Genomic DNA, 15,402 nt, shown 5'->3' on the forward strand with positions numbered 1-15,402 from the left:
TTACTCAAACAAATACATACAAATAGCAAAATCAGAGAAACTGATTCAGAAACTGAAGTGGTCTCTTAATGTTTTCCAGAGCTGTATATGGCTGGCCCGACAGGCATTAAAGCCAGTCGTGAACAATATACTGTAATTGTTTTTTTTCTTGCCATTATTTAGTTTTATTTAAAGTTTTAAATGACCATAAATCCATATGTAGCCTTTAACTACATAGATGTTATACAAGAAATCAGAGCAGGATTGCCGGGTTAATGGCAGGAATATACTGTTAAACAGGCAAAATGCACTTTATAAATATCATACCATTCCATATATATACAGTTCTGCAGGTAGCATTATTAATCCTTGCAGATGACAGGTCCAAATAAAGGACGTCCAGAAGGCAGGGTGTGGAGCCAAAATCTTTCTTAGCTGCTGTTAAACCAGCAAAACTTTCTCATTAAGTAGGTGTAGAACAAGGTGCATGAGAAATGTCTATGTGTCTTTTAACATTAAGATCAGGCCTGTCACAGTAATTACATTATCGACTTATCGTACAATATGACACATCCTCAATCATTTTTGCACACCTCAATATTTCCCATTATGTTTACTTAGGGAGAGGAGCCCATTAATGTGAATGAGACGGCATAACGACTCTGTTTACAGATAGTGTTTTCATTTTGTTGATTGTTTTTATTTATTCTGGATATTATATATGAAATTTGTCTAAATATTCTCATTAATTTAAACTTCATCGCCCTTTAAAAGCAAAGTTGACACCAACAAAAAAAGGTCACATACTCTAATATTTTGTTGGAGCGTCTTCAGCTTTGAGTGCAGCACACATTCAATGTGGCATTGTTACAATAAGCTTCTGCAATGTCACAAGATTTATTACAATCCAGTGTTGCATTAATTTTTCACCAAGATCTTGCAGCAGCATTGATGATGGTAGAGTCTGACCACTGCACAAAGTCTTCTCCAGCACATCCCAAAGATTCTCAATGAGGTTAAGGTCTGGATTCTGTGGTGAACAATCCATGTGTGAAAATTATGATCTCATGCTCCCTGAATCACTCTTTCACAATTCCAGCCCCATGAATCCTGACATTATCATCTTGGAAAAATCCATTGATGGAATAACCTGGTTTATATTCAGTATATTCAGGTAGTCAGCTGACCTCATTCTTTCAGCACATAATGTTGCTAAACCTAAACCTGACCAACTGCAGCAACCTCACATCATATGCTAAAAGGTGGCGACTTTTTTTTTTGGCCAGGCAGAGTGTATCAGTGACAATAAATAGTCTTAAAATAACATTAAGTCTCATTTGAGTACAAAATCGCAGTATTTAATCATGTTAATCACAAGTTTGTTGTCTTCACATAAAATATCCTTTACTTCACCTAGTGCACATTTCATTAGTGACATAAAGTAATCTTAAAATTATAATAAATATGGTCTATTGCTATTAGTTCTGGGACAAAGTAATTGGTTATTGTTACAGGCCTTAATAAGATTAATAAGATAATTAAACGACCATCTCCCAAAATACCTATATGCTTGGGCAGTCCCACATAGTGTGATAATTTTGTTATCAAATATACACTTTAAATACTTTTACCTAGAGCAAGTGCCTTTCATTACAAAGAGTGTATAGCAGGGGTCGGCAATTAAGTTTGGTCGCGGGCCAGATATTTTTCAAACCATTATGTAGCGGACCACAAAAAAAATTAAGTATAATGGGATGGAGTGCTACTGGAGACTAGTAGCTCTCCAGCCCAGAGGGTTATTGAACCCAATTGCAGAACAGTTGATCTCAAAGCAGGTAAACCCAAGAAAAAAGAAAAAATAGATAAATTAACACACCGTTTCTTATGCAGGATCGAACCTGTGTTGTCAGGGTCTTGGTCCAATACACTACTGCTGCCCCAGCTAGGGAATTGGGACACGACCGGAAAAACGCTCTTATAAGGAGAAAGGGAGCCCAAGAACGGGATAAATAAAAATAAAAATGGGCGAAAAATAATTTAAGTATTATTTTTTTTTTCATTATAGTTCATTACAGTTAAACAACCTCATGGGCCAGATGTTTCATTGCCGACCCCTGGTGTATAGTGTTGTGTACGAGTTTAGGTGTAGCTAATGTACTGTATTAGTTTTTAAATAAGAAATCTCTGAAATGAATCCTTTAAGCAATCATTTGCTTTTAAAATCTGCATTTAAACACAAATGATCACTGTAAATATTAATCCAAGCCGAATGATTTTGTACATCAATCCTGTACATTGAAATGTTTTTGCAGAGGTAATGAAACTTTCTTCTAATCTGATCCTCCCCATAAAGGCTAGATAAGTTAAAAGAAAATTTAATTGGCTCCTTTAAAAAAAATTATGATACATACATATGTGGTTTGATGTGTTTTTTTCCCTAGCTCTTTGAATGCTCTGAATCTATATGTCTTAAGAAGATGTGAGGGTGCCCTAGTTATCTCCAAGCTTACATCAGAGCTGTATTAAGTGCACGTTCCTATGTGCAGTCTGCCTGGGAGGGTTGTTTAGGCTGCTGCTCTGTGTGTGTATGTGTGTGTGTTTTTCATTACCGTAGCCTATGTCTTGCCTATTATAGTTATTCATGCCCTCTTATATATTCATTAGGCTTCTCATTATGAGAAATTGTAGATGTTTGTCCAGAAGGACCATCAAGTGTTTCAGCTCAGTGGCTTGAGGATTTCCAGCCCCTTTGTAGTCTGCCCTGTATCATCAAATATTAATAGCACTAAGAACACCACGCAGCACGCAGAAGTGCACGAGGAAGGACAACTGAGTGCGACTCTCAGACTAAAAACTGTTAAGGATTGTTAATGCTAAAACAGTTCCTGTGAATAGAAGTGAAAGCGTACTGAAATGCTTTGACTTTAAAGGCGTTTGAACGCTCTCCACAGACTGCAGCTCTTCCTGTGGAAAAAAGCCAGGTGTAATGTCTTCTGCAGATTAGAAAAGTAATTGCTGTGAATTGCTCAGTGGTCTGTAGTAAAGTTAAACTTTTAATGAAATTTGCGGAACACTGAGATTAGATAGCTGCTTTTTAATAGAAGCTGGTTCCAGCAGAAGGAACGGGCCTTCTTCCCACTCTACAGCTTTAGGAAAAGTAGGACACTGAGCATGTTTTCATTTATTTGAGTGTATTTTGTAACTTCAGCAGTAGTTTAGTTCTCTGATTTTGCTATTTATAGGTATATGTTTGAGTAAAAGGAACATTGTTGCTTTATTCTATAAAGCAAGGACAGCATTTCTCCCAAATTCCAAATAAAAAGATTGTCATTAAGAGCATATTGTAATTTATTTGCAGAAAATGAGGAATGGCTGAAATAACAAAAAAGATGCAGAGCTTTCAGACCTCAAATAATGCAAAGAAAACAAGTTCATATTTATCAAGTTCAGAAATCAATATTTGGTGGAATAACCCTGGTTTTTAATCAGTTTTCATGCATCTCTGCATGTTCTCCTCCACCAGTCTTACACACTGCTTTTGGAAAACTTTATGCCACTCCTGGTGCAAAAATTTAAGCGGTTCAGCTTGATTTGAAGGCTTGTGATCATCCATCTTCCTCTTGGTTATATTCCAGAGGTTTTTAATTTGGTTAAATCAAAGAAACTCATCAATTTTAAGTGGTCTCTTATTTTTTGCCGTAATGACAGACAGGATGTGCTTGTTAGTGTCTGTTTAAATGTTTTCTTGAATAGTTTCTATTTTATTGTCATAAAAGTCCATAAAAGTGTTGCTGGTGTGAATAGCTGGAATCTTAGGTTCAGAGCCTGTGTGATTTATAAGATGCAATATAGTCGGTACTGGAGGGTGAGCAAATAGTCCAAGGCAGGTGGCACAAACTGTACGGTGGGTAGCTGATCTGTGGAATGTGATAGGAAAGCCTGATGTCCAAAGACTTCACTGGCTGTCTGACCGGACAGGCTACAGGAGAACCTGGGGGTCGAACATTCATCTGTATCAGGTCAGACAAGTAGCCAGTAGCAACTCGGAGAAGGGCAGAAAGATGGAATTAGTTTTTACTTGATTTATAGGGAACATATAATATACAACATAATCAGAATGTGGCTAATGATCTGAGTATAGCAGCATAACTAGGGGAAAGACAGAAGGTAACATAGACATGGGAGCCTCCTGAAACTCCTTTTGTCAAACTAGCATTAGCTTTTGGCCGTTTTAGGTGTCTTCCATATATTCTTGAAGTGTACCTTTGTACCAGTACCTAAAGTGTTTAGTGTAAATGTAAATTGTAAGATGAAAATTTTAGGGCCATAATACAATGCCCCACAACAGACTTTGACATTTCTGAGCCTGATTTACATAATGAGGATATTTGTGTTTAATTGACTATTTTGATTGGCTGAAGGCCTCTGTAATTGCTGTATCAACCTATGGCTTCCAGCTGCCGTCATTCTTAAAAACATCAGTCTGGCCAAAATCAAATCTGACAATCAGTACATCTGCATAATTAAATATTCATTAGGTGTAATGAATATTAATGGCTACTCAGGTTTTACTACAGTGAACAAATTAGTCTATAGAAGGTAATTTTCCAGTTTAAAGACAAGCAAAACCCACTTTGATGCTGTGGGAGTAAATATTTTAAGACATCTACAGCCAATAATAGCTTGCAGTCCAAATATATTCATTAGGCTGTAGATCAATGCCTTTGCTGTAAGTCAGGATTTGTTCAGAGCCGCAGGGATCCAGTGACATATTTGCTTAATGCATGCTGGATACTGTGATGGATGGAAACACAAAAATGATTTTTCATGAATGTGTTCAGAGCAATGATGCTGAAAGGTACAATGCTGCACTACATAAAACACATAACATGACAGAAAGCTCATTAAACTTTCATGGCTTGAAGATTAATCATAGCACAAGTAACAATGTAAAATGAGGACCTGCCTGACAACATGGAAGCAGAAGGTCTTTTTCTGTCTCAGACTGATTCTGACCTTTGCAGTTAACCTTTTAATAGTCAAGGGAAGAAGTGCCTCTGTTGACATGTGTTGTCTCAGTATATTGAAGGCTGCAGGCTAGCAGGGGGTCCGGTCAATAGAGCGCAGCCATAGATGTTGGACACGTCAGGGAGACAGACGCTCTTTATGCTAAAACTTTTTAAATGTACCTGAGCATTCAGCTGACTGGACTGTTCGTGTGATCTTAACATTCCCTTTAATGTCAAACTGCATTTTAACTTGTTGTTGCTTATTTGTTACATTTGTTACTATGTTTTAGATCATCACACTAACTTTTTTAAACATTTTTACATTAAAACAACATAAGTAAACACGTAGTGTCACTTTTGAAAGGTAATTTATTTATTATTATTAATTTACTTTTTTAAAACCTTTGGTACTGTCGTGTCCATGCTCTCTAGTCTGTCCCTGTGTTTATTTACCCTCTGCTGGTGCCCTGTGTGCATCCCTTGTCTCCGCCCCTGTCTTCTGTGCGCTTACCTGTTCCGCCCCCTTGTTACCTGGTCCCAGGTGTTTCTCGTTTCCTGTTCCCTTCAGTGTGTATAAATAGTCCTCCTAGTTCCTGAGTTCCTCCTCTGTGGTTGTACGTTGTAATGTCAGTCAGGTTTGGTGTTCCAGTGTATTCTATGTAATCCGTGTTACTTTTTCTTTATTCCTTTGTTTGCAATTTTTATTCGCAAGTGCGTCCGCTCTCCACGTCTCGTTCCTGCTCCCTACCTGACAGTTACACATGTGAAAACTGATTTCCCTTGTAGGATAATTTCCTAATTAAATTAATAAGTAATATAGTCTTATATTTGCCCGTTTAGGCATTTCTGTATAAAAGTTTGTCATATGTTTTCTGGACTATTCTAATCAAGGTGTCATCTGTAAAGACCTTAGATAGTCATTCACATGATATTCCAGCCTCATAGGCCAAGTCAAATTCCTTTAGACTGTGTTGATTAGCACTGCTGGACATCTGATTTTAGTGTTATATGGAAATATGACCATAATTAGTTTCTCTGAACACATATCTTGTTCCAGCCCCCCTTTCTATTGAAGTAGTCAGACCCTGAGTCAAGAGTCGAGTTGCACCATGGAGTCGGACCATGGAGTCCCACCATGGTGTTGGACCATGTTGTGTTGCCATGGAGACCTAGTCGGGGAGTCGAGCCATCAGTGCCATGCTCTGGCCTGGCTACTGTCAGTGTCTGAGCTTGGGACATACTTCTGCACTAAAGGTCTCTTATGCTACGTTTACATTACAAGCCACTTTGCTCAAATACAATTTTTTGCTCAGACCCAGACTTGGCTGTCCAGACAGTTCACATTCACAAATGTAAGTGACCTTGTAAGTGATATGTGTTAAACGTGATTTAATCTGTCTCCGAAAGGCCTCACATGTGCACATTGATACGTGTATAAACATCATCTTCTTTACCAACAACAAGAAATTGCATATTTGAGAGACGACTTGTAGCTTTATAATACATTTATATGAAATGTATGTGTTAGCAGCTCATATGTGGAGCATCTTTTGCTGGAGTGGAGAGTAAACAGCTGGTCTGAAGTATATGTTCAGGTCAAGGAGGTGAAAAAAGGGCAGGCGGTTTGCTTTTGCTGTTTTTTTAGCTATAGCTGCACAGCTGCACCAAGAGATGTGTGGGTACGAGAGAGAAGCACGTAGCGCATGCCTAAAAGCAAAAAGACGCATAAATTCTGATTTGATCGTTCACATTAATTTTGCATGATTTAGGACCACATACTAAAATCTGATAAAAAAAAAAAAAATTGAATTTGGCACGTTCACACAGCCATGAAAAAATCAGCTATGAGTCACTTCAGTAATGTCATAATGTGGTAATGTGAACGTAGCCATGGACTCTTCTTTCTTCTATTATCATCGAGAAGAGAACGACTGTGAGGAAGATGAGATGACCATATGGCTCTTCACTGACCACTTATACAAGAATTTCAGATGAAGATGGAGCCGACATCCAATATACAGCAGTTTGGCGCTGTGAGCAGAATAAACTTACAACACCTCTCAGGGTTCTAAATCAACCAAAGCCAAAAACTCTTCCACAGCAAAGAAAAGGACCGATTGCAAGTTAGAAGTTAAAGGAAACATTGGAATGGGTTTCTTACTGTCAAGAGTGACACAGCCAGTTATCAGGTTTAGGGAAGCAATTTACAACATAATTTTTTTCTTGTGAGTGCACTTGGTTGTGAATAAATCTTTTATATTTTTTGTGCAATAAATGTAATGATACTTATAAAGCTACTGGCAGCAGCTGGATAGAATTGTGCATACGATCAGACAAGCAACTCAGAAATCTGAAATCACATCCACATTCAGTGTAGGAGGTCCCACACACATCATGGGACACAAGGCTAGTATTTGTCAGTGTAATTATGTTTTTCACCCATATGCTCCTTGTTGCATTAATACAACAGCATTTTAGGGCCATGCCAAAAAAATAAAAACAATTCACTTCGGAAATAAAGATGTAATATTACAAGAACAAATTTTACAAGAATAAAGATACAAATTTTCTTTTTTCGATTATGTATATATATCACGATATTAAACAATGCAGGGCCCATGACGTCACCAGGCCCGCACCCACCCGCACGCTGCCTCATGTCCGGACCGATCAAGAGCGGAGTCAGAGCCGAGCACTCAAATAAAAAATTATTAAAAGTACGGTTACAAGCACACGCCCAACCTCATGCTCCCCCTCCTGCTTCTCAGGCAGCAGCAGCCTCTCACTCACACAGACACAGAGACAGTGCTGTGTATCTACTTCTTGTGTCAAGAATCAAAACATTGCAACATGACGTGTTTGATTACGAGAAAAAGTAGTTATATTATGAGAATAAAGATGTAAAATTTCGAGAATAAAGACATTATATTACGAGATTGAAGTCATAATATTACTTAATGACTCTAAAACGCTGCTGTACATTAAAACAAGAAATGTGTCCAATAAAAGTTTTCTTATGCAGATAAATGCAGATTTTAAAGACTTTGTTTTAGGACCCAACAGTGGCCAGAGGCATCTTGTCAAACGTGGGAAGGTACTGAATCCACGACCCTGTGAATATGAGTAACCCAGATATACTAAGCCCTGCCTTCACTCCCCTGTTATTGACACTCTAACGTTTATTTTCAGAAGTGCTGTGAGGGCAGGCGATCTGCTGATACTGAGGGCTGAGGGAGGCTGTGCATTTAAACATCATTTGGAAGATCTGAAACATTAAATAGGCCACATATGCAAAAAAAAGTGGAATGGGAGCAAATGCTTTTTCATAGCACTGTACATCAAAGATGACTCCAGCAGGCTGTTCCCTTAATTCCACCGCAGTGTAGATATATCCTTATTAACCTGGTTTCTTACATGCTGTGAAATCTCTCTCCTTATGACAGCCGACATCAAAGGTGATTCATATTTCTCCTCCACAGGCGTGGAGATGATGTTAAGAGAGACATGTAGATTTTTCCTGACACAAGCCTTTCCCTTTACGCCTTCAGAATCTAGGGCTACATGGCGCTGTAGTTTTTCCCGGCGTCAGCTGTTTTCTGGGACTCTGATGATTTAAAATTTAGCATCAATATTGATGACTGTGCTCCGTCAGTACGCTAGTGATGCACTCATTAAGAATATTGACCTGAGGTGGGCTTGTGTGTAATAATTGTTTTGTGTGTAGTAACTGTTTCTTTTGAAGCAGATGTATTGTGTTGGTGTGCAGCAGCTCAATACTGTCTCTCATACTAAACTGTGTAAAATGGGAACTTTATGGCTGATTAGCATAAAACTGTTTCTTTGAATTTTAAAGAGCAATTTGCCTGGATAAAATATCACATGTAGTGCCCAGCAGAAATGTCATTTATGTTTCTCAGAGTGATGTTTTTGGTATGGTACAAGCTTCAACACTAGGTTCATATTCCAGCACCAGTCAAAAGTTTGGGCACACTTCTTTTTTAGATTGTAAATTTAATATTGAAGACATTAAAGCTATACAGAGACGCATATTTTGTAAACAAAAACTGTTAAACAAACCAGAATATGTTTTATACTTTAGATTCTTCTAAGTACCACATTTATCTTTGGGGACAGTTTTTTAATCTCAGTGTCTTCAGGTACAGTCACCTGGAATTGTTTTCTCAGCATCTTGAAGGAGTTCCTGGAGGTTCTGAACAATAGTTGTTGCTTTTTCTTTATGCCGTGAAGCTCCAGCTCATCCCAAATCACCATCTCAGTTGGGTTTTGGTCAGGGGATTGTGGAGCGCAACATTTTTTTCTATTACATAATTTATATCAATCTCTAATAGGGGCGTAACGGTACGTGTGTTCTTTATGAACTGTCACGGTACATGGGTCACAGTTTGGTTCGTGCAAACGCATGCAGAATCTTCACCTCTCTTTCTTTCTCTCTCTCTCTCTCTCTCTCTCACTCTCTCTCTCTCTCTCTAGTAATATGCTTAGTAAAAGTAATGCTGTTGTTTTCGTTCTTAATAAAGCGTCACAATCAGGCTCATTGTTTGTTTGTTCCAACAAGATCCAAAAGATGGATCCTCTCATGATGACAGTAAGAGAGAACCCTGCTTTTAAGCATTTAATAAAAGTGCTTGAACCCTGTTACAATATTCCATCAAAAATACACAACATGATTATAATTAAAATTCCATTGTTATTATGGAGTGAATAGGGTGAGGCTATACAGAATGCCCAGCCTCTTTATTTTTTTACCAACCCTACCGAAAACATACCGAATCGTGGGGTTTATACCGAGGTGTTAACCGAACTGTGAATTTTCTGTACTGTTACACCCCTACTTTCCAATGTAGAAACAAAAAAGAAGAAGAAGACTGAATGAGAAAGTGTTTTCTAACTTTTGACTGGTACTGTATGTATACTGTTACAACAGAATCCCAGAAAATAATTAGCATCTGAAGTACTTAAAAAGGACTTGCTTTCTTCTCCATTTGGTGTTTCTTGTTACTCCAGTGTGTGTTATTTAGAGTCTCAGCATTCATTATAAAGCACAGATCTGATTGGCCCTCCCTCTCCCTATCACTCAGCATGCTGATAAAAGTTAAACTTATTGGCACCAGGTGTGGCGGGAGGAAGGCAGAGCCGTAGAGTTCAGTCCTGATTTGGACTGGCTAGCGTTGTCCTTAAATTGTTTACAGGTGCTACTCATGAGGGAATGCTACAAACACTTTTTAAGCTCAGCTCTCAGTGACCACAGGAGAGAGACTAGCTGGTGGCTGGAAGGGCTGGAGAGACTTGTGAGTGGGAGCAAGGGGTGTTAAAGCAAAAGAAAGACATATAAGTATAGTAACTAAGTGTATAGGTTATTTTGGGTGCTTTGTGTTAATAAACACTGGTTGGTGACTCGCATCTGCTGCCTGTGTTCTTGTTATTGAGTCTAAGCTCTGCTGTCCTTTCCAATACAACATTCATATTATGGGATGAGCTGTGAAGTTGGAAATAAGGTTGGGGTGGTGATTATCCAATATCTTGAGCTTACCAATATTTTTGACTTAAGTGCAGTCGAACTAGGGCTGGGCGATATTGTAAAAAAAAAAAGAAAAATCTCAATATTTTTCAAATATACAGTTCAGGAAAAAATAAGAGAGCACTTAAAAATGATGAGTTTATTTGATTTTACCAAATTAAAAACCTCTGGAATATAATCAAGAGGCAGATGGATGATTACAAGCCATCAAACCAAACTGAACGGCTTGAATTATTACACCAGGAGTGGCATAAATTTATCCAAAAGCAGTGTGTAAGACTGGTGGAGGAGAACATGCCAAGATGCATTAAAACTGTGGTTTCCACCAAATATTGATTTCTGAACTCTTAAAACTTGTATATATATATTTGGAATTTGGGAAAAATATGGTCCGTAGTTTACTGAATACAATATTAATTTTACTCAAACATATACCTATAAACCCATATACCTAGAGAAACTGATTCAGAAACTGAAGTAGTCTCTTAATTTTTTCCAGAGCTGTATGAGCGATTCTCGATTACGATTACGATTTTAAGTTCTTACCATTTAAAGTGATGCAGAAGCTATTGTTTCCTTTACATTTTTTTAACAAATTGTAAGCAGCCCCCTTCAACCTTACATAAAGCTTTTACATTAAACATGATGCAAACATAACCTTTTATATTTCAGTGAAGGGAAAGTGCAAAAAATGAAAATCACTGCCAAATAAAAGAGTTCTTTACAGGTTTCTGACAGAAGCAAATGTCTGCCTACTGAGATTCCCTCTGGTAGCTTCTATATGGAAAGATGCAGAATCTCGATTATCCCATTTTGAAAAATTTATTAAAACGGTAATTCATTGAATCAAATTAATTTGATTTACCTTAAGTTGAGTCCTCACATCTAGTAGAAAGCCTTTATTGGACAGTAGAAACAGATATTAAAAAAAAAGCAGGATAAGCTCTTTTTATTACCCTAGATTTGCAATTTTGGGGGCTCCGAGTGGTCCAGTGGACTAAGGTGCTACCACTATGATCAGGAGATCGCCGGTTCAAATCATGTAGCATGTTCATGTAGCTTGCCATCGGCTACCGGAGCCCTGAGAGAGCACAATTGGCTTTACACTCTGTGGGTGGGTAGTTGGCGCTCTTTCCCCTCATCACTCCAAGAGTGATGTTGATCAGCACAAGGCGTCTGTGAGCTGATGTATCGGAGTATATCAAGTTGCTGAACCATTTATAAACCTCAAGGGTTTATAAATGGTTTACAATTAGTTATTAATGTTACTAGTTATTATAATAATTTGTTATTAATGGTTGCTAATTAGGTTGTAAATGCCTTAAAAATCATTAATAATCAGTTATAACACATATGTAGGAAGGCCAACAATGAGCTGTTGTTTGCCAAATAGTGAACGCACAGCCATCTATATTGTTGCTCTTTCTACGTATGTTATAACTGATTATTAATGATTTTTAGGCATTTACAACCTAATTAATAACCATTAATAAACTAATTGTAAACCTTTTATAAACCCTTTATAAAGTTTGTCTTATTTTTACCAAATAAAAATCATCAAGAACAGAAAAAAGCTAGGTATCCACAAACTTGCAGCCTGTAATTAAAGGAATAATTTGTCTTTATTATCCCTCTTTAGTATGTGCTCCCAGCGCTGGGTGCACACTGTGTTTAGAATGACGTGGTAGGAGGACCCCGCTGTGCAGGGATTTAAAATGGAAATGTGGTGTTATGTGGCAGATCTGACGTGTAAATCTTTGATGAGAAGGATTCCCCACAAGCTTTCACTCACTTTTAGTCTCTCTTCTTTCTGTCTTTCTCTTCCTCTCTTCCTTCTCTCTGCGGATATATAATGTGCTGAAAGAACCATAAATGTTGAAAATGTTGGAAGTGTTTAAAGCTCCCGGTGCTCAGTATGGTTCTGCATAAATATGGATGCACCTTTTCAGTTCATTACATGCAGGATTTATGCACACGCTGTTTCAAGCGCACAGGTCTTTAAAGCCGCCTAAACTCCAATATCTGTACACCACATTTGCCCCTTAAAACTTCCTCACTGCTTAGATCACATTTTCATTTAATGGTACATATCAAATAATTTATACAGTTACTGAATAATGAGTCATAAAAATTAATAATTTAACAGTAAACATAGAGCTTTAGGCGCTAATGAAGTTAATATGCCTGAAAATAAGCGTTCAGAAGATGGAGGTTAGGCCGTTTTGAGAATTATAGCGTGTGTCCTGCAGAGCGTGTACTGTACTCCTTCAATCTTGCATGAATATGTGGCATCTTACGAAACCCCTTCTAAAGGGTGGAACGCACATGCACGCACGCACACACACACACACACACACATATACACACATATACACTCAGATGGCTTGCACTGGATGAACAGTGAAGCGTGGTGGAGTGGGCTATCACTTGTTATCAGTTTCTGTGGTGTAATCGAACAGGGAAGTGGTGCATATGCACTGACAGAATGCCTCTCGCCCACAGCCACGCGAGCCTGCCTCAGTGGCAGCCTGCCTCAGCACCAGTGGGGCGGCTGATCTAGATACATCACTCTCCATCAATCGCTCCCACAACCCGTCCTTTCACATGGCTGCAGAGCCACACGGGAAGAGGGCAGGGTGCAGGCTCTTCCTCATTTTCAGATGCCAAAAATGTGTTTTTGAGCATTTCAGTAAGTAAATAGTAAGAAGGTGACTTTGGCTGGGGTAAAATTGCTAACGGTTGTTTAACCAGTCAATCAAATACTTTGTTGGTTTGCCTTATAACAAAACATGCTCATTTTCCTTTCACACAGTATTTTGAAACAGCAAACACGACACGCTAACAGCTTCTTCCCCAGAGCTGTAGCACTCCTTAACCACAGTGGACACCCCTGAGCCCCACCTCACTCACTGAACTGTACTGTCTAGACTTCTTACAATTTACTCACTTGCACTTTGCTTATGTGCACAGCTGTACTGATGTTCTTCTGTTATGTAAACATCGTCTGCAACTTTCTTTACTGACAATATTTAACATAAATCTCAATAATTTTTGGATACAATAATATTCATTTGTGTACAGTTCTGATTTTTATATTATTTTATTTCATTTAATCTATCTCTTAGCTTCTATTGCTCTTCAGTGCTCTTTATTCCTTTAGTCCTTTTGCTATATTCTTAATCTATTTATTGTTTATTGTATTTTCTTTCGTATTGTAATGTCTATGGTCTTTGTAACTGTTACATGTCATACATGTGTTGCTCTCACTAAGCCAAATTCCTTGTATGTGTAATGTACTTGGCGAAATTTAAGTGATTCTGAATCTGATTCTGACATTTCTGAAATTTTCTTATTTTTATTTATTTTCAAAAAAATAGTTTTAACACAAAAATACACTTAGAGTGTACACACAGTAGGCATTGCTCAATGACTAGTTTGATCGCTCCAAACTGTGCCTGGACTAGGTACGCTAAACCATGCCCTGGCCTGCTTGGAGAAGTGGGCCAGAGCACGGTTCAAGAAAGTTAAAATGGATTATCTCCGCTTTTATTAAGAAGGCACGCTCCCGAGAGGGGGTGCTTTGCATGGCAGGGATACTGACTTTGGCACAACACCAGCAAGCCCACTGACCACAGTCAGCAATGACCTAAGTGTGCTCGGGCACGTATTGTTTAAATGCGGTGTGATTGCAGGCCAATGGGGAGTTTTGAGGGGGCAGAAACTTGCTCCAGCACAATTTAACCAAACCGTGCTAAGTATGAGTACACCCTAAAAGTCTGATTAACAAGTCTTGCTGAACACTGTCTCTGTCCTTTTTTCCTTTTTGTGTCGTCTCAGCTTTATGTGATGTTAGCATTGTGCTGAAGAGACTTTTTGTCTGGCTCTCACTCACTTCTCCAGGTTCAGCTTTTTGTAGCTTCTTTTTGGTGGTCTGCTGATGTAATTCAGATTGGTTTTGAGTGAGCAGATAATGAAAAAAGATGGAAAAATAGTCTAGCACAGAACCCTATTTGAACTTTTTTTACTTCGCATTCAGTGTTTGAGCTCCTCTGTTGTGAACGGTGGCACAGAAAAACTGTGGTTACTAGACCACTTTTTATGGTGACACGTTTTCTATTAACTATCAGTGTCTGGTGGTGATTGGTGATGTGCTGCTCTTCAGTATCAGCAACACCACATTCTCCCATTGTTCTTGTGTTTTATAGACTAGGGCTTTTGCTGGTGGGCAAAGCAGTGCAGTTTTGAATTTGGTATGTTTTCCAGCTCTGTTTTGGTCATTCTAAATTATCTTTTGAAGCAGCAAACAGCAATGTTTCGTGTTTATCAGTTCCATGTACCATACCATACTACAGTTTGACATTCTAGGGCTCATTTTTTAAGCCTACGTTTATTATTAGGTTATTTAACCTCATGAGCATCTAAACTTTTTAGTGCCTGTGTTAGTTCCTTATTTGGGTAGTTACATAAATTACATCGCAGTTTCATATTAGTTGCAGAAAAATGTGTACAATTTATATAACAAATAGTGTCATAATATTGTTAACTGAGAAAATATTCAGGAGATCGCCGGTTCAAATCCTGTTCATGTAGCTTGCCATCGCCTGATGGAGCACCGAGAGAGCACAATTGGCCTTGCTCTCTCTGGGTGGGTAAATGGCGCTCTTTGCCCTCATCACTCCAAAGGGTGATGTCGATCAGCAGAAGGCGTCTGTGAGCTGATGTATTGGAACCAAGTCGCTGCGCTTTCCTTTGAGCACACTATGATGCTACTCGGCAGTGCTGCATCAGCATCTTCACATGTATCGGAGGCGGCATGTGCTAGTCTTTGCCCTTCTGGTGTTGGGGCATTGCTATTGAAAGGTTGAGTCCTAATAA

General features: G+C 38.5%; 1 protein-coding gene across 1 annotated transcript in view; it reads left to right on the forward strand.

The window, feature by feature from the left end:
- The window catches only part of cpne8 (copine VIII), an 88,457-nt gene that overhangs the window by 2,851 nt on the left and 70,204 nt on the right, over window positions 1–15,402 (forward strand). The window lies entirely within an intron of this gene.

This window comes from Astyanax mexicanus, chromosome 2 (assembly GCF_023375975.1).
Source record: "Astyanax mexicanus isolate ESR-SI-001 chromosome 2, AstMex3_surface, whole genome shotgun sequence".
Taxonomy (NCBI): domain Eukaryota; kingdom Metazoa; phylum Chordata; class Actinopteri; order Characiformes; family Acestrorhamphidae; genus Astyanax; species Astyanax mexicanus.